Source organism: Sorex araneus, chromosome 2, assembly GCF_027595985.1.
Source record: "Sorex araneus isolate mSorAra2 chromosome 2, mSorAra2.pri, whole genome shotgun sequence".
Classification (NCBI taxonomy): domain Eukaryota; kingdom Metazoa; phylum Chordata; class Mammalia; order Eulipotyphla; family Soricidae; genus Sorex; species Sorex araneus.
This window is the reverse complement of record NC_073303.1, coordinates 56,175,045-56,197,201: the sequence shown is the minus strand read 5'-3', so window position 1 is coordinate 56,197,201 and position 22,157 is coordinate 56,175,045. Positions and strand designations below refer to the sequence as shown.

Below are 22,157 nucleotides of genomic sequence, written 5' to 3'. Positions count from 1 at the left end.
GAGCCGCGGCGGCGGCGGCAGGAGGAGGAAAAGTTGGTGCCGCGCGCAGCCCCTGCCCGGGACCCCGGCGGGGGGGAGATGAGAATAAGAATTTCCCCCCAAATAAAATCAGAATCCGCCGGCGGGGCTGCGAGGGCTCCCCGGGTCGCCCGCGCCCGGGCGGGGGGCTCCGCGGCTGGGGGGGGGGGACCCGAGGGGGAGGTCGGTGGGAAAAAAAAAGCCCTTTATTTGGGGTCTGGAAAGTTTGAAAAGTTTTCCTCCTCCTCCTCCTCCTCCTCCACCACCACCTCCTCCTCCACCTCCTCCTCCTCCTCCTCCTCCTCCTCCTCCTCCTCTCCTCCTCCTCCTCCTCCTCCTCCTCCCTGGTGCTGTGAATATTGTGACAGCGGCAGCGGCAGCAGCGAGAGCGGAAGACATTAGAGACCCGAAAAAAAAAATCAGGGAAAAATTAATATAAATTCGGCGTTGGGCGCAAAGCGCCCGCGCTTTCCGCCGAAAGCTCCCGGGGGCCGGGGGCTGCCCGCGGGGCCCGGCGGGGCGCGGCGGCCGGCGCGTTTCGGGGGTCTCGGGCGGGACGCGGGCGGCCCTCGCCCCCCGGCCCCGGGAGGGCTTCTTCCTCGCGGACGCGGCCCGGCCGGCGGCCCCGGCTCAGGTGGGCGACGGGCCGGCGGGGGTCGGGGGGCGCGGGGCGGCGGGCGGGCGCGGGGGGCGCGGGGGAGGGGGCGCTAACTGGAAGCAGGCGGGCGGGCGGCGCAGGGACAGCTTGTTGTCAGTATCATAAACAACCAAAATGGAGGGAGAACTCGGGCATATAACCCGACACAAAAAATCGCCAAAAAATCCCAAAAAATCCCCCGGCGCCCGGGCCGCCCCCCGCGCGCCCGCCCGCGGGCCCGGCGTGCCCCCGCGTCGCCCCGGCGCCCTCGCTCCCCTTGGGCACTTTTTCGCGCGGGGGGTCGGACCCCGAGCGGTGTTCGAATCTTGATTTATTTATTTATTTATTTATTTCACGCCCTCCTCCCCCCTCCACGCTCCAAAAAAACTTTAGGGAGAGCAAAAAAAAAAAAAAAAAGCTCCTCCAAAAAAAAAATGCAAAAAAGAAAAAAAAAAGGGTCTGGAGCTCGGCCGACAATGCGCGAGCGTGTGCGAGAAGGCGGCGGCCCGGGGGGCCCGGGCCGGGCGCGGGGGGCACCGCGGCGCGGGGGTCGGCGCCGCGCGCTCCCGCCGCCCCCCGCCCGCCGCGCCGCGCCCCGCCCGCGCCCGCGCCCCGGCACGTCCGCGCTCACCTGCGCATCCCGCGCGGGGGTCCCCGGCCGCCAGGTGGGCGCGCGCCGCCGCCCCGCGGGGACGGGCAGCCGGGAGGGGGCCCGCGCCGGCCCGGGACCCCGTGGGCAGCATCACCTGGGCAGCGCCGGCCCAGGTGCCGGGAGGGCGTGGCGGCGGCGGCGGCGGCGCCCTCCCCGCCCCGGCCCTGCCCCGCCGCGGGCACCCCTGCTCCGGGACGCAGGCTGCAGCCACGGCCGCGGGAGATGGACGTGGGCGCACGGGCCAGCGGGACCCCACGGTTCTTTTGTGCGCCGAGCCCTCTACCCCCCTCGCCCCAGGAACTTTGCATGGCCCCCCCTGCTTTGCTGGAGAAGCCGGGCCGGGAAGGAATTGTGGAAAAAAAAAAAAAAAGCCATGGCAAGAGTTGGAAGGTGTGTGGTGGAGTGGTCCAGCATCCTCGACCGGGGATGGCGTCCCTGCAGGGAGATCAAAAGAGCGCTGTGTGCCCATCATGGCATTTTACAGCCATTTTGTACAGGCTGTAAAATACCTTAAATTCAGTTTGGCTCCAGGTGCATGCATGGAGGAGTTCTGGTCTGAAAGCCCGGGCGTGGTGGTGGAGAGGCGCTCACCCTGGCAGAAACTGGGCTAGGCTCTCCGTCAGGGGGTGGGCGGGAAGCACAGACCCCCAGGAGAAGTCTGCATGGACCCACGTTTCAGACCCCATCACCCACCCACCCTGACATGGGAGGGTTTGTAGAGCCCTGAGACAGCTCAGTGTGCATCTCCCCAGGGCAGTTTGTGGCACTTGACAGAAAACTTTGCAGATCACGAACTTCCATAGCCTCTGGTCATTGACATTTCCACAAAATTTGTGGGAGGGGGGGGAGTCTCTTTTAAAAAATGTAAGTTTTTTTGCTGAGCTCTGTTGGGGGTTAAGGTTGATCTTGAATATAAACGACTTCGGTTCTGTTTTCCACAGGTATATGGAGTTTCTGAAATCCTCATTTCATAGGCTTTTATGGTTTCTAGAAGGGAATGAAAATTTGAGTGAGGAATCTTAGACTTCTTTGTACAGGCAACTTTCCTTGCCATGCGGTGCAGATGATTATTTTGGAGTGTATTGTATGTTAACTTGTATTCACAGCTGAGCTTGTGTGCACCTTTCTGCAAATGCCCTCAGAACAGTATGACATCAGCACCTGATTGACAACACTGTCCTGTGCTTCCTCATTTGGGAAGCAATTACAGCTTTCTAAGAACTCATTAAAAATTTAATCCCAGGAACCACTGTTAAGTCAAAAGTGATTGAAAAGTGATTAAACTATCAATAGGGAAGAGGAAGGAACTTCCCTTCTTTCCAAAATATTGTCTGTCCAGAGGTTTCAGAATACCATTAGTATTTTTAAAACCTTTGATATTTTTCTTGCATTTTGTTACTTTTTTGGTGGAAAGTAGGGAAAGTTACTATTTCCTTATGTATCTTATGCTTCTCTTACATTGTATCTTGATGGGAGACAATTACATTGTAGATAAGTGGTCAGAATTGTGCTGTGTTTTGCAAAGCAATGATCCTTTTAGATCTGGGACAGGTGTCACCTTGCCAAGCCAAGGTACTAATGTCAGTAACTTCAGTTTCTGGGAAAGTGGAGAAAAAACGCTTCTTCTGGTTAGGTTAGCTATTGAATCTTTCAGTTGTGAATCTTTCAGTTGCAGGGATGCTTGAACCTATGATAACTTTTATTGTCAACTGGAGTAAAAAGTGATACAGCATTGCCACTTTTTTTTTCTTTGTCACAAATTGTGGTATAAACCCTTAATGTTTGGGTTTTACAAAATCATCTACTTGTCTGAATTAGAAAATGTCCAAGTAGAAAATCTGTAATTGAATAGAACACAGTATAATATCTAATTTGAATTTGTTTACTGAGCCTTTTTAATGCCTTAGAAATACTACCTGCCAGAGCACCCTATTTAGGAAGCTACTCAAGTTCAGCCAATCTTGAGAAATAATCTATGGATAGTGTACATTCAGGACCTCTGTTTCACTTGAAATTTGGGAACCCTCCTAAAACTGACCCTTATTGGGAATTTATATTTCTAATTTTGCTACTCAAAATTCTTAAGAAATTTGACAACTGTGGAAGATGATTTCTAAATGAGGATTAATATTGATAAAATTCTCTATATATTTATTATAAATAAAATATTTTCATTAACAGGCATATTATAAATAAATAAGTGAATTTGCTGCTATCAACATAGTTTTTTAGTATAAGGATCCTTCTTTATGATTTAACATTATACAAAGTCAGGGGTTTTATCCTTCATTCTAAATATGATCCTGGTCTTTGTTGTATGTGTTTTGGGTTGGCATTGAGGAAAATTTCCTTTCTAAGGATTAAATGATTCTTTGCTAAATTAAATGTAATGCTGCTGTCTTTGAGATTGGAAAAGCCAAATAACTAAAGCATATATCTGTAGTTATCTTTGAAGTTTTGTTTCAGCAATCATTAGTCTCTTGAACTGTGTAATAAAAATACTGTTTCCTTCTAGGAATATTTCAATATTTTTTATTTACAATCCTATTCTTTGGAAAAAATTAAATATGTAGAAAATTACCTGTTCACACACATACCCAGGGGAAAAGTACTAAATAACTTTACTTACACTGCCTGGAATGATTAGATTTTTTTTAAATGTATTTCCAAAATTTCTAAGAAATAAATAAGAATTTTTCCCTTTTATGTTGATAACATCATAGTTTCTTTAGTTGAGTCAGGGCAGAGAGTTCCAGAAGCAGGAGGAAACAACTGAATCTACTCAAATCCAGGATAGTAAATATGTTAAAGGTGGAAAGGACTATAAATTGTCCCTTGAGCATTTTTTTTCAAATGCTTAGAGAACCTGGTAAAGACCTTCCACCAAATATTGAATGCTTGGGAAGTATATCAATCATTGCAGAAAACAAAGTGAACCTTTAATTTCTCTAATTTTAACAGGAATTAATGTAGGCAGCATATTTAACCAATTAGCAAGTGTTTAGGTAACCCTGGAAAAGCATTTACAAATAAGTGTAGGGAGCAGGGTACGTTGAATCGATGAACTGAAAAGTTACGTATGATTTTAGAATTCCTACATGGGAATTCTTTTTCATTTTATGTCTTAAACCACTTTGGAGGTAACTGGTTTTTACTTTTTAAATTTATTTCAGTGCCTAATCGGGAGCAGTGCCCACCCCCCAGCGTGTGCTCTGTCCTTTCTTTTCCTTTATTCCAAGACAGCTTTTCTATCTCAGTAACAGATTTGAGGTTTTTATTTAATTTGAGCAATTGAATGAAAATTGTGAGTTCCTATTATTTTATGGAAGTGCTGGGGAATAGCTGTTAGCATTGGCAGCTCTCGGCAGCATCCATGTTTGGGAGCCAGCAGAGGTTACTGCACAGGCATAATTTGATTTTTGCCTTTAAATCTGTTGGCCTGCTGCCCAGGGCTCACATTGACTCCGGATGCACACCTGTCCCTGCGTCCTCATCCCCAGGTGGCACTGACAGGGACATCATGGTGTGGGGCCACCAAGAGCACCTTGGTAGTTTGGTTTGTGCACATATCAGTGTGGGTGGCTTGAGTGGTGAAGAACGTTGGCTTTCCCTCAACCTGCATATCAGAAAACACCCCCCCTTTTTTTTTTGCAACAGAAATAATAACTCATTTTTTAAGAAAGTAAAGTGGTGTGGTGCTGCATTAAAATTGTTAGTATTTAAAAGTCCCTGGATGTCTTGTAAACAGAGTTACTGCAAGATGGTCCTGTGAGGCACAGGGCATGTTGGGAATTTGAGATGACTCCCTGGGAAATGAGTGTGGGTAAAAGGCGGGACCTTGTGCAGCCCCCTCCCAGGTTCAGGGGGAAGCCATCTGCTTGAAATGTCTCTTTGGGTTGTTTTGTTTTTTTTTTTTAAGTGGAAGTCTTTTATAATCTAAAAATAAAGAAAACCGAGAAAAATGTAAAGGTGTCTGAAAGCAAAAAAAAAAAAGTTACTTCCTGATGCCCTTCTTAAAATAAGAATTTTAAACAATGACCATCTGTAGCAAGGTTAGTTTGGACTAAGGTGTCGAAACTTGATGTAGGAAACCAAGGTAGATGAGAATATCAAAAGAAAAGAATAATCATGGCTAAAGTAAAATTTGACATATTCAAATAAAAAAATAACTAACTGCAAGATAAAAATAATCATTTTTTTTTCCTGAAAGAGTGAGTACTGGGGCATTCTCTAAGAATATTTTTAATGCAAATTATGGATTTTTATCACAGCCTTTTAAAAGCTAAGTTTCCTCAGTGCCATCTTCATATCTTTGTAGATTTAGATTAAGCTAAAGTAAATTACATATTTTATTTGTAACGGTTATTTGGAAATATTTATGTACAAATAAGAAATTTTTTGCAATTTTTTAAAAATTAAAAATATTTGTTTTAAATGTGTAGCCCAGTAAAATGACCTGAAAAATCATAAATTACTGGATATTGTTTTCTTCATTCTTCATCAAGTTAATGAAATAAATGGCAAAACCTTAACCCTAATAACTGTGATTTTAAGGACAATTTATAGATTGAATAATGTTAAAAAGTTTTTCACAAGGTAAATGTAAGAACAGTAACAAAGTTCGTCACTTGAGAAATGTTTTTAAATATATGCTGACTAGGAAAGGAATTTTCTTTACCATTTATTAATTCTAAATTTTTCGTCTAAAAGACAGTCTAGACCTATCATAGTGTTATACTCTGGAGAAGAATTTTGAAAAAAAATACGAGGAAATATTATGAGGGCACAATAATTCTGGAAAAAATATTTGGAAATATTTTGAGGGTATAGGAGCTCTTAAAGGGGAACTTAAATCCTTTATAGATTGTGAATGATTTAATAATATGCCATTGCATAGCTGTAGTCTGCCTCATTGAGGGTGAGACCCACTTTAGATTTGGACTGCTTTCTCATGCCAGTATTGAGCTTATACTGTTCATGTTATATTTTAGTTTCTTAGGAAGTCAATGTTAATTTTCAAATGAAATAATAAAATTAAAAGGACTTTCATTTTATTTTTTAAAAGATATCTTTTTAATCAGTGGACAGTTTAGAGGCTTTAATTTTGAGATACAATATTTGAGATTGTTAAACTAGAGATCAAATAGAGAGAGAATGAGGAATTTAGCCCCTGTGACTAATAGGCAAAAATCAGAAAATGTTTTCGTCAATTTTGTGCACTTGAACATATGTTAATAAAAAAGGTCTATTGAATTGTTCTTGATCAGGAGAATTTTCAGAAATTATACTTCATAAGCTTATGGTAGTTAAAATGTACAAATTTAAAATAATACCTATTAGATTTTGATCTGTTAGATTTCTCGTTAACTTTCTTTTATTGTCTTAATGCTTCCATTACATAGAGCTCTCATCACTTTTCATAATACCCAAAGGGAACTGTAATAATAGAATTTGATTTTTATCACCGTTAGCAATGGGCTGAAAATACTGTTTTGTATGAGTATATTCCCTTTTTTATCCTATGTTTTGTATTTCCTAAATATAGTATCCTTAACTACTACACCCCAAAAAAGAAAATTTAGCTCCCTTGTTTTAAAGCTGAATTTGCCTAAATTTTCAATTATTGCAAGAGTTGTGACTTAAACATTTGGATAAGATCTATTAAAAACCATAAAGATTCTGACTGGCATTTCTGACTAAAGGCTAGGTCTTAAACATGATTTTGCTTCCCTTGCCTTTCTAAAATTATTTTTTAAATTAATCTGAGAAAATGTTTTTATGTGTTTCTTAAATTTGTTATTGTTTAATTTAATTAAGTAAAAAAAATTAACCTGTTTTGTTTCTTTTTTAATATTTGTAGCATTTTCTTTGAAAATCACTATTGAAATTATGGAATTTTAGCACGAAAACATTAGACACAGGATAAAATAGTGTGGTTTTCCCAAGAGTGCTGGAAGCAATCCTGATAGTTCTTACTTGGGAAGGTCTGACATGGTTCAGAGGAGGCGCATGTCTGTTAGCGCTGGGAGCACTATCTAACAACAGTTAGTGACATTTTATGTTTGTCTTTGTCTTGCTTCTTAAACTTGAACGTCTGCAGGGCTACCTTCCTGCAAACATGTAACCGATTTAACTATGCCCTGTGTATCAGGTTTACCTTTTAATGTAATTTGCTTTGTTTCCTTTGCTAAATAACAAGGTATCGAGCAGCTCTTCCTTAGAAATAAGTTGGCACACATCATATTTTAAAAGATACTGCACTTAAAATATGTTGTCACCATTGTTTACCCAAATCAAAACGAAATTAAGCTACCAAGTATTAGTTTTAATTAGACACAGAATGAAGACCTTAAATATTGGACTGGATAACATGATGCCTTTCTGAAATGTTGGGAATTTTAATTCAGAATTGTTTTTGTGCCTGAATCAATTTTTATATGCCCAAAAGTCTGTAAACAAAGTGAATTAATATGTAAGTCCGGCAGTTTGTAGAATTTTCTAAACATCTGTCCTTTCACGATTAATGGAAAAAAGTATTTTTAGTAAACGTGCAAAATTCCTTCGGAAATCATAAGATTTTCAATTATTTTAGTTATTTTTTCAAAGAAAATTAGTGCCAAATGGCTTATTACTGTTTTTGACTCCATCAGTTGGGTATATAACTACTATGCTAAAATTTTTTGAACATCAGTGATTCAGTACAGCAATATCTTAATTTATTTAAATAATGCTGAGATGTTTTCCTTAAAAGCTTTCCTTTGGGGGCGGGGGGGCATTGTAACCCTTCTGTTCAGAGTATCTTTAGCCTCTAACTGCTTATTTTGTAAATGCATTCTTATTCTCCAAAATAGGTTATTCTTCAAGGAAATTCCTCTCTGAAGCCCATAGAGTCAGAACGTGGGTTTCCTTTTCACATGCATGTAGGAGAGGTGCCTGACACCATCAGGTCTGCTCGGGTGGTTGGATCTGACCGTCCTCCCTCTCCCCCTCCTCCTCAGCCCTGACAGAAAGGGGACGAGGAAGCAGCTTGTCTGAGAGGAAGTGCAGCTGACTGCCTCCAGCGCCTCTCTGACCCAGGTGCTCCAGCTGTGCAGCGTCTGAGTGGCAGCCCCTCTCACTGCCCGTGTGCCCAGGGACGTCTCAGCAGAGCCAGGCTCCCATGCCTGGCTGGCCAGTGCCAGTGCTCCTGCCTGCCCGTGCAGCTCTCACTGCTGCCCCCCGGCGGAGACAGAGCCTGCTGCTCTGTGCACGCCGTTTCTGTGCTTGCCACAGGGTCCACTTCTCGGAAACAGGCGTCGGGCGTGCTGCTCGTGAGAAGGGACGGGGCTGTGCATGTGATGCCGGCTACCCCAGATCTGTTCTCTGGAAGCTGCTCGCTTCACACGTGTAGTGTTCAGCTGCCACCTGGCGAAGGTGGGGATTTTTATAGGTAAATGCTTTTAGGTGTCTCTTTGTCCCTTTACCAGAATCAGGTGGAGTGGGGCTCATCTCTTAAGTGTAGCCTGCAGTCTGTCAAGTAAGAAAGCAGCGTTACTGCTGTCCTTAAAACTGAGATCTATAAGACTGTGTCTTTACTACAAGGTTTTTTTGTTTTTTTTTTTTAACAACCTCTTCCTAGGAAAAGCAAAACCAAAATTGAGCATTTTTAAAAAAGGGGGTGGAGAGTTGGGGGGTGGTGGGGGGGAAAACGAGTGTTTCTGTTTAAAAGAAAAAGAAACTTAATTTGATTGGTTAAATTTTTTCCCCCTGAATCATTAGCTAATACAATTTTAAAATAACATCACCCAAAATAGTTTGAGCTTTATATATATATATATATATATATATATATATATATATATATATACACACACACATAGTGTATATGTAGTATATAGTTATATATATTCTAAGTATATATAACATACTTTTATGTGTTGTGTACTGTGTGTAGACATATGTCTAGTATACTGTGCTTCAGTAGTAAAATATTTCAACCAGGATTGCAATCTTTGCTTGCCTTATACTTTCTCATTTAACTATCACAACACAGTTCTGAGGAATTATAGGCATGATGTCATCCCTTGAGCAATACTGATTTCAGAAATTGGGATTCTTTTTACTTTCCCTGAGCCTTTAGAATGGACGGGGTACAGAAGCTAATTATATATTCATTTATTAGTATAGCTTGAGTTAAATCCATATATATTTTTTCAAAAATAAGTTTGTTGTAAAGATTAAAATTTTAGACACAGTGTTGGCATTGAATAATTCAAGTTAGCATGTGTTGCCTAATTTTTTGAGCTCGATGAGAGTCATTGGGGGGAGATGGATAAATTGGCTAGGTTAAAGGAGGGTTGTTGTTTTTTTTTCAGACATCCGCGTAAATTTTGCTTTATAAAAGTTTCCTGCATCAGCGTAAATTTTGCTTTATAAAAGTTTCCTGTTTTTGCTTGAAAGCAAACATTTTGGAAAATTTGGGTTGAATTACTGTGACAACTGAAACATTGGTTTGTTGCTTTTGTTTTTCTCTGTGTATTTTGCGGTGCTGGGGCTTGAATCCAGGTCTTGTGCTTATGCTTGCGGGACAACTGCTTTACTGCGGAGCCAGTCCCTGGCCTCCGGCTGGCTTGACGTGAGACATTTCGGCTTCCAAGATGGAAATGATGATCTTAACACTCAGGAGAGTTGAAAACACTTAAGACAGTGTATCATACCATCGACTCGACTGTTCCAAGTTCAGTTCAGAAGCCCTAGTTTGCTCTTCGCGTTGCTCTCTGCAGAGGATTTAAAGACACAGCCCAGCTCTGCCTGTGACCATGTCCTTGGTTTGCTGTGGGCTCCCTTAAGTGTTTGTGTTTCTGTCCTTCAAGTCCCATCTCCAGCTGTCTCATTTCTCCCCCCGCCCGCCACCACTTTATTTAAACATCGTGGATTACAAAGTTATTCATGATGCATGTGTTACAGGCATTCAGTGTCCAACACCAGTTCTGATACCGGTGTGACCTTCCCTCCACCTTTGTCCTGATTTCCTCAGCCCCCACCCCACAAACCTTTGCAGGCAAAAAAAAAATTATTTTATACTGGTTGTTACAACTAATGCAACTATCAAAGAAAATACTTCAGGAAAAGAAAATCTTCTGTCTGACCACGGGGATGCTAAGTTCTTGTCTGAGGGTTTGCTATGCTGTTGCTGCGAGTTGAGCCTTGTTCATGTTTTGTTGGCTGAGCTTCGCTGGCTCCCGTGTCACTTCCCCATCTGATTGGGTGTGCTCCTCCCGGGATGTCAGTATCGCGGAGTTTGGAGGTGTTTCGGAGGTGTTGCAGATGTGGCCGCGTGCTCCAGAAATTCCAGACGGTTGAACTGGGCGAGAGTTTCCACGGCAGCGGTTGTGGGTGTGACTGACAGCTTCTGGAAATATGGGGGGGGGGGGGGCCACGGGGAGATGCTGCCCTCCCCTGCTCGAGAAGACCCGTCGTTCTCAGTTTCAAAACAGGTGTACCAGGAGTGCTCGGCACTTTGGCGTCTCCGCAGAGCTCAGTCTTGAGAGGAGGGATTGGGACCGTTGGCATGGTGCCGGCTGTGGGGCTTTGGCAGGGCAGGGACCCGGCCACTCCCCCAAGGGCACCAGCTTGTTTCCCGGGTCTGCTGCTTCTCCCTCCGGGGTGCGGGGTGCGGTGAGGGGGGTGCTTCCTGTCCCTCCAGCTGGCCAGCTGCGCTGCCTTGTCTGTCTTTGATTCCACGATCAGGGCCTGGTTGATGCAAGGAGACCCCAAAGCCAGCCTCTTCCCAGTCCGTGTGAATGTGGAGAGACTGGAGGTGTTTCAGGGAGAGGGGCCCAGGGTGCACCTGGGAGGGGGTGGGAGTTGGGACGCGCGAGAGAGGATGGCGAGACAGTTGTGCAGAACCAAAGGTTTGGGCTGAGCTTACAGGGGCAAAAAAGTGTTCTCTGCACACGACTAAGAAAAACGTAGAGTACGGCAGGAGGGGATGTTTCGTGAGGAGACCGCGCTGGGTTAGCAGGAGTGCTGGGACCTAGCTGCAAACAGCCTGTGGCTCGCCTCATTGTGCTCTCTGCTATGGAAGACTAGTGCTCTTTTCTTTCCTTTCTTTTCTCCTCCTCCTCCTTCTCTTCCTCTTCCTCCTCCTCTTTTTCTGCTGCTGCTGCTTCTCCTCCTCCTCCTCCTCCTCCTCCTCCTCTTCTTCTTCTTCTTCTTCTTCCTCTTCTTCTTCTTCTTCTTCTTCTTCTTCTTCTTCTTCTTCTTCTTCTTCTTCTTTCTTCTTTCTTCTTCTTCTGCTTCTTCTTCTGCTTCTTCTGCTTCTTCTGCTGCTTCTTCTTCTGCTGCTGCTGCTGCTTCTTCTCCTCCTCTTGCTTCTTCTTCTTCTTCTCCTCCTGCTTCTCCTCCTGCTTGTCCTCCTGCTTCTTCTTCTGCTTCTCCTCCTGCTGCTTCTCCTGCTTCTTCTCCTGCTTCTGCTTCTGCTCCTCCTCCTCTGCCGTCTTTTCCTCCTTCTCCTTCTTCCTTCTTTCTCCTCCCTTCTTCCTTCCTCCCACCTTCTTCCTCCTTCCTCCTCCTTCTTCCTCCCCCATGCTCAGTGCCTAACCCTGGCTCTTAGCACTGTGGGGTCACTGCAGGCGTTGCTGCGCCGGTGTGCAAGGCCAGTGCCCTACTGGCCGTTGCTGTGTCCCCGGCCCCAGGCACCCACTGTGCCTTACTTGAGCAGCAGGGAGGGATGTGTTATAAGAGTCCTGTCCAGGGGTCGTGGGGAGGGTCAGCAGGGAGCAGGGCAGGGCGCCTCCATGCACGCGGCTGGCCTGGCTTCCGTCCCCAGCACCGCCCCTCCCCCAGCCGTCAGAAGTGACAGGCCTGAGCCAGAGCAAGCCCGGCTCACGGCCAGTCGTGGCCCCAAAACAAGCCCAAAAACTTAAGTCCAATTTGGAATCCAAAGGAAATCGAATCGGGGGTGTGAGGTTGCTCTTGAGGAAATGCTACTCGCGCCGTTGTCGGCGGTGCCCAGGCACATCCCCCTGGTGGGCCCACGCGCCGTCGTGGGCACAGAGGCCCCTGGACGCCCTGGAGCCAGCAGTCGCTTGTGTCCGTCACTCTCGCTGCCTTCAGGAGCTTGTGTCGCAGGTGTAGACGTGTAGAGCGAAGGAGTGTGGCGTGGAGACGGGCTGGCCAGTGGGCATGGGGCGGGGGGGGGGGGGGTGCGCCCAGGCCTCCTGGGGAGTCGGCCTCGCAGGGGGGCAGTGGCCGTGTGTCCGCCCGGCTGCCTTGGCCCGAGGGTGATGGGGGTCCGTGCCAGCCTTCAGGGGGCGCAGCAGAAGGCTCTGCCCTGGGGAGACCCACCCCCGGGCATCGAGAGCTACACCCGGGCCAAGCCCCTTCCCCGAGCCCCCCTCTCCCCCGCCCTGGCACCAGCCGGCCCCCCTTCCCGGCCCCCCGGGCCGCCCCCGCCTTGTCCGTCCCAGAGGCGGCCTGGGGCTGGGCCGAGCCCAGTGGGGGCCCCTGCCCCCGCCTTATCTCGGGCTGTCCACCTGTGAGGCCCGCACAGCCCCCTCTGTGACCGCCCTGACAGGGTCCTGTCTGTTTCCTGCCTCCCCCGTTTCTCTTGATTACGCATCCCCCCTCCCCCCAGCTCCTCAGGAGACAGCAGCATCGCCTGAGCCCTGGGCGCACCTGGGGTGGCATCTCCTCGTTCTGCCCCTGCCTGGCCGCGGGCTGGGGACCCTCAGTCTCTGGGCCCCTTGGGCACACGGGGCCCTGCTGGGTGGCGGCAGCTCTGGAGGAAGGAGGGGTCCCCAGGTGGCTGCCCGGGAGCCCCCAGGGCCGCTGGCCTGTCCAGGCGTGCCCCGGCCGCTCTCCGCAGGTGGCCATCACTCGGGCCCAGGTGACAGGTCGTGTGGCCCTTCCAGACATCACTCCCCACCTTGCGGGGCCGCCAAGGACTGTGACGGCCCGAGCCTGCTCGGCCCTTGGCCAGGGGCGCCTCGTGTGTGCCCCGTCCACTCCGCCCTGCAGCTCCTGCCCCCACCCCCGCCCCAGCCCCCTCAGCCGGGCCCGGGCGCCGCCCACCGTCTATCTCTGAGGCCAGATGCCGGAGGCCAAGCCCACCGCTTTGCCTTCCTGGGGAAGCGGAGAGCCAGGCCGTGTGACGGGCAGGCTAGGGAGTGGAGGGACCACCCGAGCACCCGCAGGCCCCTGGAGGGGCCCTGTGCCCATGGCAGGGGTGCAGGGGGAGTGGCTTGCCCGGCCCGCCCTTCCGCCCCGGGGTGCCCTCTCCAGCACCTGCGCCTGCAGGGTCCCGGGAAGACACCTAGAGCCGAGCCACGGCCCAGAGAGGCACAGGCTGTGTCGCGGGAGGGTCTGCTCGCCTCAGCAGCAGAGTGCAGGGGAGCGGTGGGGAGAGAGACGGAGAGATGCGGGAGGCAGAGCTCGCCCCCAGCAGCCCCGACCCACAGGCGGCTGTGTCCTCTCCCCTGAGGGTCGCTGGCTGGCCCCCACACGACCCCCACTCAGGGCTTGCTGCTTCCAGACCTCGTTCCCGCCTCCCCCCTGCCCTGCACACGCGGCCCACTTGCAGCCCGCTAGGGATTCGGGCCCAGGGTGCACCGCAAAGAAAGGGCAGGGGGTGCAGGGGGTCGTCTCTGGGGTCCTGGACAGGGTGTGGTCCGTGAAGGACCGCCATGCGACACTGCTGAGCACTGGGGTCACCGCGGCACGCTCGCCCTCAGCCCCGGTGGGGTCCCTGCTCTCGTCCCTCAGCCCCGGTGCTTCCTTTCTAAATTGCTTTCCTCTACCGCCAGTGAAGGGGCCAGAGGACAACACTGTAGTATTGCAGCGCTTCGCAGTACCATGTGGTGTTTCTTCTTCGTCTCTTAGATCTTTCATACTTTGTGGTAAAAGACGGACCACCGTGGCAATGCTGTAGACTGTGTAGGAGCATCACCATAGCATTACTGTCGTACGGTATGGTAGTATCACAGTGCTGGTACTATAGTTCTGTGTGGCAGTATCACGGTAGGAGTGCTATAGCACTCTGTGGTATTACAGGAGGTGTGCTATAGTACTGTATGGTAGTAGCACAGTAGGAGTGCTATAGTACTCTGGTAGTATCACAGTAGGAATGCTCTAGTACCGTGTGGTTATATCACAGTAGGAATGCTATAGTACCGTGTGATTATGTCACAGTAGGAATGCTATAGTACCGTGTGGTTATATCACAGTAGGAATGCTATAGTGCCGTGTGGTTATATCACAGTAGGAATGCTCTAGTACCGTGTGGTTATGTCACAGTAGGAATGCTCTAGTACCGTGTGGTTATGTCACAGTAGGAATGCTGTAGTACCGTGTGGTTATGTCACAGTAGGAATGCTGTAGTACCGTGTGGTTATATCACAGTAGGAATGCTATAGTACCGTGTGGTTATATCACAGTAGGAATGCTGTAGTGCCGTGTGGTTATGTCACAGTAGGAATGCTGTAGTGCCGTGTGGTTATATCACAGTAGGAATGCTGTAGTACCGTGTGGTTATGTCACAGTAGGAATGCTGTAGTACCGTGTGGTTATGTCACAGTAGGAATGCTATAGTACCGTGTGATTATGTCACAGTAGGAATGCTATAGTACCGTGTGATTATGTCACAGTAGGAATGCTATAGTACCGTGTGATTATGTCACAGTAGGAATGCTGTAGTGCCGTGTGGTTATGTCACAGTAGGAATGCTGTAGTGCCGTGTGGTTATATCACAGTAGGAATGCTATAGTGCCGTGTGGTTATATCACAGTAGGAATGCTATAGTACCGTGTGGTTATGTCACAGTAGGAATGCTATAGTGCCGTGTGGTTATGTCACAGTAGGAATGCTATAGTGCCGTGTGGTTATATCACAGTAGGAATGCTATAGTGCCGTGTGGTTATATCACAGTAGGAATGCTATAGTACTGTGTGGTTATATCACAGTAGGAATGCTATAGTAGGAGTGCCGTCGTGCAGTGTGGTAGTATCACACAGCAGCAGTGCTATAGTATGGTGTGGTAGTATCACAGCAGGAGTGCTGTAGTACTCTGTGGTAGCATCACAGCAGGGAGTGCTATAGTACGGTGTGGTAGTATCACAGTAGGAGTGATATAGTACGGTGTGGTAGTATCACAGCTAGTACTGTATGGTAGTATCACAGCAGTAGTGCTATAGTATTGTGCAGTAGTATCACAGTAGTAATGCTCTAGGACGGTGTGGTAGCATCACAGCAGGAGTGCTGTAGTGCTCTGTGGTAGTATCACAGCAGAAGTGCTATAGTATGGTGTGGTGGTATCACAGCAGGAGTGCTATAGTACGGTGTGGTAGTATTACAGTAAGTGCTATAGTACTGTGTGGTAGCATCACAGTAGGAGTGCTATAGTACTGTGTGGTAGTATTACAGCAGGAGTGCTGTAGTACTCTGTGGTAGTATCATAGCAGAAGTGCTATAGTATGGTGTGGTGGTATCACAGCAGGAGTGCTGTAGTATGGTGTGGTAGTTATCACAGTAAGTGCTGTAGTACTGTGTGGTAGCATCACAGCAGGAGTGCTGTAGTGCTGTGTGGTAGTATCACAGCAGGAGTGCTGTATTATTGTGTGGTAGCATCACAGCAGGAGTGCTGTAGTATTGTGTGATAACATCACAGCAGGAGTGCTGTAGTACTGTGTAGTAGCATCACAGCAGTTCTATAGTACTGTGGTAGTATCACAGCAGGAGTGCACTAGTACTGTGGTAGCATCACAGCAGGAGTGCGCTAGTACTGTGGTAGTATCACAGCAGGAGTGCTATAGTACTGTGTGGTAGCATCACAGCAGGAGTGCTATAGTACTGTGGTAGTATCCCAGCAGGAGTGTGCTAGTACTGTGTGGTAGCATCACAGCAGGAGTGCTATAGTACTGTGTGGTAGCATCACAGCAGGAGTGCTATAGTACTGTGTGGTAGTATCACAGCAGGAGTGCTATATTATTGTGTGGTAGCATCACAGCAGGAGTGCTGTCATGCTGTGTGCTGGTATCACTGCAGTGCACGGTACTTCACAGTTCCAGATGGGGCTTCCCCTTCCTTGCTCAGATCTTACTCTGCGGTAAGTGAAGGACTGCATGCCTGCACAGTGAACGCAGTACTGTGTGGTGGCATCACCGAGTGCGGTAGTACCCCACAGGACTGTGCGGTGCTCCTCCTGTCTTTCATCTCTCAGACACTGAGTGTTCAGCGGAGGACCCCGTCTGTGCTGTAGTGCTGCGTGGTGGTGTTACTGCAGGCTGCTACGTGCTTGACACCAGTAGGTCAAGTGAGGGTGTAAGACCCGCCTGGCGATTCTGAAGGAATCAGAGTCTGCAGAGCAAGTGAGGAGTGGATTCTCCGCTGCCGAATGACTCCTTCCCTAAAAGACAGGACGGGCCACCCTCCTGGGGCCTCGAACAGTCGCCCCGGGGCTGTCAGGCTGTCCGGAGCGTCGGGAGTACTCAGATGCCCCTGAGGGGTAGGACTTCCTCGGGTCAGAAAGGGAGCCGGGGTCCTTCCCTGTCCATCCCTCTCCCCAGCTATGCTGCGTGCCCTGGGGCCCCGAGCACCTTCAGGCCGGGAGTACCTCCAGGAGGGGCCCGGGACCCTGCCCCCCGTGTGACCCGGAGCCCGGGCAGGCCCTCAGCGCAGCCCCTCTCAGCTCCGTTTCTCTCCTCCCCGGGCCCCCTCGTGCCACCCCCACCAGCTTGCGTGCTCCTCCTCTAGACCCCTCCGCCCACCCTCTCCTGTCCCCTCACCCCTCCGCTCCTTCCTCTCTCCTGGGCTCTGGGTCCTGGTGACGCCCGAGTCCTGAGCTCAGGCAGCCTGTCCGGGAGCCACTTCCCCTCCCTCTCTGCCTCCTGAGTGCTCCCTCTCTGCCTCCCGAGTGCTCCCTCTCTGCCTCCTGAGTGCTCCCTCTCTGCCTCCTGAGTGCTCCCTCCCTGCCTCCTGAGTGCTCCCTCCCTGCCTCCTGAGTGCTCCCTCTATGCCTCCCAAGTGCTCCCTCCCTGCCTCTCGAGTGCTCCCTCTCTGCCTCCCGAGCGTTCCCTCTATGCCTCCCGAGTGTTCCCTCTCTGCCTCCCGAGTGCTCCCTCTCTGCCTCCCGAGTGCTGCCTCCCTGCCTCTCGAGTGCTCCCTCTCTGCCTCCTGAGTGCTCCCTCCCTCTCTCTGCGGATCAGAGACCCCAGCCTGCCCCCCACCCCCCGGCTCGCTCTCCCCCCGCTCTGGCCATCTCCTGTGCTGGGCGCCTTTCTTGGCACGTGCCTGGGTGCCGTTGCGTCCTTGTCTACACCAGCGTGCCCTCCTGGGCCCAGTGCCAGGTGTGGTCCCTCTTCCGAAAAGCACAAACTCCGGGGCTGGGGACGCAGCCACTGAGTGCCCGCCTGCCCCTGGCACAGCCCCTCTCTCCTTCCGTGGCTGCCTCCTGGTTTCCCCTGTGCCCCGTGGCAGAGCTCCGGCCTGGCCCGGCCCCGTTGCCCAAGCCCCTGCCCCGTGGGCTGGCTGTGGCCCCCTCCCCACGCCTCCCCGCAGCCCCCGTGTCACCGGCCTGCTGTGTGTGCCACTGCCGTGTGTGGCCTCAGTGGCACACAGGGAGACATTCACAGGGGGGCGAGGGGGTCACGGGCAGTGTCACGGGCCCCTTAAGATGGCCCTTTGGGGGTCAACGCTGTCACTCAAACAGGGGAAACAGAGAGTCACGTGCCTGTGGCCCGGGGCTGTGCACTTGGTCCTGCCCTCAGGATTATTCCCACGAACGACCGAGTCTGACGGAGGCTGGACGCAGCCTCTTCCCCCCCCCCCCCCGCTGCTGGGCGTCTGTCGCCTCCCAGGGACGGACCCCTGCTCGCCTGTGCGCCCCCTGCTCTCTCCAGCCCCCACGCCAGCCCCTGCCCTCAGCTGCTCCTGCCAGCTCGGCACCTGGGAAGCTTGGCAGAGTCGTGCCTCCCTGCAGACGCCGCTGTGGAATCCACGGCCTCTCCCACCTGCGGCTCTGGGGATCTGTCACTGTGAAACAGGTGGACGGGCGGTGAGAGGCCGGGGGACGGCACCAGCAGCCTGAGGGGAGAGGAACTTTCTAGACCCGACCACAAGATGGCACAGTGGCTGCAGATTCCTGGTTCCTGCGGAGGGCGGGTTGGGCCCACACAGGCACCAGTCTGGGTGGAAACGCCAGGACGGATCCCGCCCACGTGGGGTCGGGTGGGCTCCCGCCGCCCAGGGGCAGCTTCTCCCCCTGCTCCCCGGGCGGTGTGGGGAGCCTCCCCCTGGCCCCCTCGCTCCTTCCTGCCCAGCCTCACGTGCCAGAGGACAGGCCCCGTGGCCAGAGGGAAGGCCAGACCTCTGCAGCTTCTGCAGACCCGAGCCTCCTGTGGCTCCACGGCCCTGCTCTCCGGGCCCCCTGCTCCTCCTCTGCGCCGTCTCCTGGACCTCCCCAGCTTCTCAGATCGCACACGGGCTGGAGTTTGCAGAGCAGAAGGACCAGCAGATGGCGTGATAGTTGGGTTTCAGCCGTGCTCTCGCCCACCCGCCCGCTGGGGCCGGGAGCCCGGGGTGCAGTCAGGGGCCTCACGCCAGTGGGGAAGGAAAATTCTCATCACAGGAGAGCGAGCATTGTGGCTGGACCTGCAGGGCGTTTGGCTGGACGCTGCGCTGTTGCTGACACAGAGAGGGGCAGTAGAACGCGGTGAACGCACTGTGCATTTCCGTAGTTGGCTGGGCGCTTACCTTGCAGGGGTGACCGGTCTCCCCGCAAACTCCAGAGCAGTGCCGGAGCGACCCCCCTGAGCTGCTGGGCGCGGCCCCAAATCAAAAACAAAACAAATTCCGTCCGAATTTAGAAGCATTTCCTCTGCGATAAGTGTGTGTGTGGGGGGGGGGCGGGGGGTAGGTCCTGAGGTGTGGCACAGCAGGTGGGGTGCTTGCCTGGCACGCGGCTGACCCGGGTTCCCTCCCCGGCACCCCTTATGGTCCCCTGAGCCCCACCATGAGCGACCCCTGGGTGCGGAGCCAAGAGTAAGCCCTGAACACTGCTGGGTGTGCCCCCCCCCCAAAAAAAAATGAGTAAATCCTGGTTGTTTAATAAATGATCTGAGGCAGGGGAGGGGAGGGCAGGGGGGAGCCGTTGTTCAGTCGGAGGGCCCAGCTGGGCACCCGCAAGCCCTGCGCGGCATCGTCTGTAAGTCACCACACCAGCCTTCCGTAGCCCGCCCCGGCAGGGCGGCTGATGCAGCCTCGCTGCTCTTGGTCTCGCTCTGGGCTCTGCCTCTTGCCTCAGGTTAGCCAGGCCCACAGTCCCGGCACCCGCAGGACTGTCTCTTGGGGCCACTCGCTCTTTTGTGCTCCGGGCCCCAGGGCTGCTTCGTCTGCGTTCCTGGCGCATCAAAGGCGGCTTCCCAATTAGCGGCGCGGATTAGCATGCTTGAGCAGCCCGGACGGAGGCAGGGTGGGGGCTTCAGCGCGCCCTGCCCGGGGTCTGGGCAGAGGGACGTGGCCCAGCAGCGCGGTGGGGATGAGTCCCAGAGCCTTTGCGGCGTGTTCGGTGGCTTCCTCGGACCTGCGGCCGAGAGTGTGGCCCTAGGGCCGGCATCCACGGGGGCCTTTCCCGGCCGGCCCGTCACCGCTTAGAAGCAGGTGCTCTCCGAGTGGGAAGGAGAGACGTGAATCATTTTGGCTTACTGCCCTTTTTATATTTTTTTTTTCCGGTGATGCGCAAGGGTTACTCTTGACTTTGTACTCAGTGGTCACTCCTGATGGTCAGGGGACCCCGTGGGTGCCAGAGATCCCACCGGGCGAGCACCTCAGCTGTGTCCTATCGCTCCGGCCACTTCTGCCCCCTTAAGGTTGTGAGTTGTTATCAGTTCCAGGAAAGTGGGGGCAGTGGCAGTTCTTGGGTCTGTGTTTGACCTCCGCCCGGGGTGCTGGGGTGGCGAGGTGGGGAGTGTGCCCCGTGCAGCTCGGGGCTTGGGTTCACCCCTCAGGGCTGGGAATTGGGAGTGGAGGCAGAGCTGGGCACACACCAGCCTCCAGAGCAGCGCCCTGGCCTTCGGTTTGTTGCCTTTTTCCTCCTTAAGAAGCCTGAGGTGAACTAATATGAAAATGTGCTTCTTGCCCACATCAGGTTTTGCTCAGTATGAAAACCTGGCCTTCTTATAGCGAAATAGATGTATAATTGAAATTCAATAATAATATATTTCCAAGTGCACAACTTGCCAAGTTTGACCTAAGCCTCTCCCTCCCCTTCCCCACAGCCCCCTCCCCCCAGATTTGCACCCCTGCTTTGGGGGGTGACCTTTCTTGGTGCGCTATCCAGCTCTCAGACACCACTGAATTATGTCACGGTTGATTAGTGTGCCTTGTCTAGAGTTTTCTGTGACCGGCAGCAGACATATAGTCTATTTTTATTGGTCTGACTTCTTTTATAATTCAGCATAATTCCGTTCCAGGGTAGCCCAGGTATGTATCTAGTTCGTTCCTTCTCATGGCTAATCGCTAGTCGTTAAATCCCCAGTTGGTCTGTTCAGTCACACGCTGATGGACACTTGCGTTGCATATAGTTTGACTGTGACAAATAAAGCTGCTGTAAATATTTGTGGACACGTGTTTTCATAACTCTTGGGTAAATGCTCACGTGTGAAGTGGCTGTGTCGTAAGCCAGACACATGGTTTACTTTTTAAGAAACAGTCAAGCGGGGCTGGAGCGATAGCACAGCAGGGAGGGCATTTGCCTTGCACACAACCGACCTGGGTTCGATCCCTGGCACCCCATATGGCCCCCTGAGCACCCCCAGAAGTAAATCCTGAGTGCATGAGCCAGGAGTAACCCCTGAGCAGCGCCAAGTATGACCCAAAAAGAAAAAAAAAATGCCAACCTTTTTAAAAGTTACTTTACAGTTTTTTCCCTTCTCACCAGCGGTCGATGGCTTCTGTCCTTTCCAGCCCTTGACACAGGCGGTCAGCATTTCACAGGTTAGGTCATTTCCAGTGGTAGATAGCTTCTCTGATCTTACTTTGTATTTCCCCAATGGTCAGTGATGTTGATCACCTTTTCATGTAATTATTTATCATTTGTATTTCTTTGATGAAATGTGTAAGCGTAATGTCCGTTTTCTAATTGGGTTGTTTTCATACTGTTGTGTTTTGACAATTCTTTGTATGTTATGGATATATTTCTTTATTAGATGTCTGATCCAGAGCGATGTTTCTTCTAACCTAACCATATGTTATTTTGAAGCACAGTTCATAAGTTTGTTTGTTTGTTTTTTTCTTTTTGGGTCACACCTGGCAATGCACAGGGGTCACTCCTGGCTTTGCACTCAGGAATTACCCCTGGCGGTGCTCAGGGGACGATATGGGATGCTGGGAATCAAACCCGGGTCGGCCTCGTGCAAGGCAAACGCCCTACCAGCTGTGCTATCACTCCAGCCCCCACAATTCATAAGTTTTGATTAAATCCAGTTTATCAGGTTATGGTTTGTGCTTTTGTGCTTATAATCAAGGAGTTTTTGACTAAATATTAAATTCACATTTATATTTATGATCCATTTAGAAGTAAATTTGTGTCCGTCAGGTATGGATGTGAACTACGACATGATGTTTCCATGTGATGTGACACTCCTTAAATACCTACTTTTTAAGGCTGCAGAGTTATTCTGTTAAATAATATCACACCTTACCACTTTCATTACACTTGATCAGTTTTTATTCTTAATAAATACTTTGGGGACTGGAGAGATCTATTCCAGAGGGCGAGGGGCTTGCCATGCCTGCAGCTGACCTGGGACCATCCCTGGGCAACAGGTGGTGCCCCCAGAGCCAGGAGGACACCCTGAGCGTACTCGGGTGTGGCCA

General features: G+C 50.7%; 1 protein-coding gene across 3 annotated transcripts in view; it reads left to right on the top strand.

The window, feature by feature from the left end:
- The window catches only part of PLAG1 (PLAG1 zinc finger), a 45,272-nt gene that overhangs the window by 295 nt on the left and 22,820 nt on the right, over positions 1-22,157 (top strand). The window contains exon 1 of one of the 3 annotated variants that reach the window (XM_055124923.1): positions 316-652. The exons of the other annotated variants lie outside the window; for them this stretch is intronic. The gene's annotated coding sequence lies outside the window, so the exon portion shown is untranslated. Of the gene's footprint in view, positions 1-315; positions 653-22,157 lie in introns of those variants that run through there. 3 annotated transcript variants of the gene reach the window in all.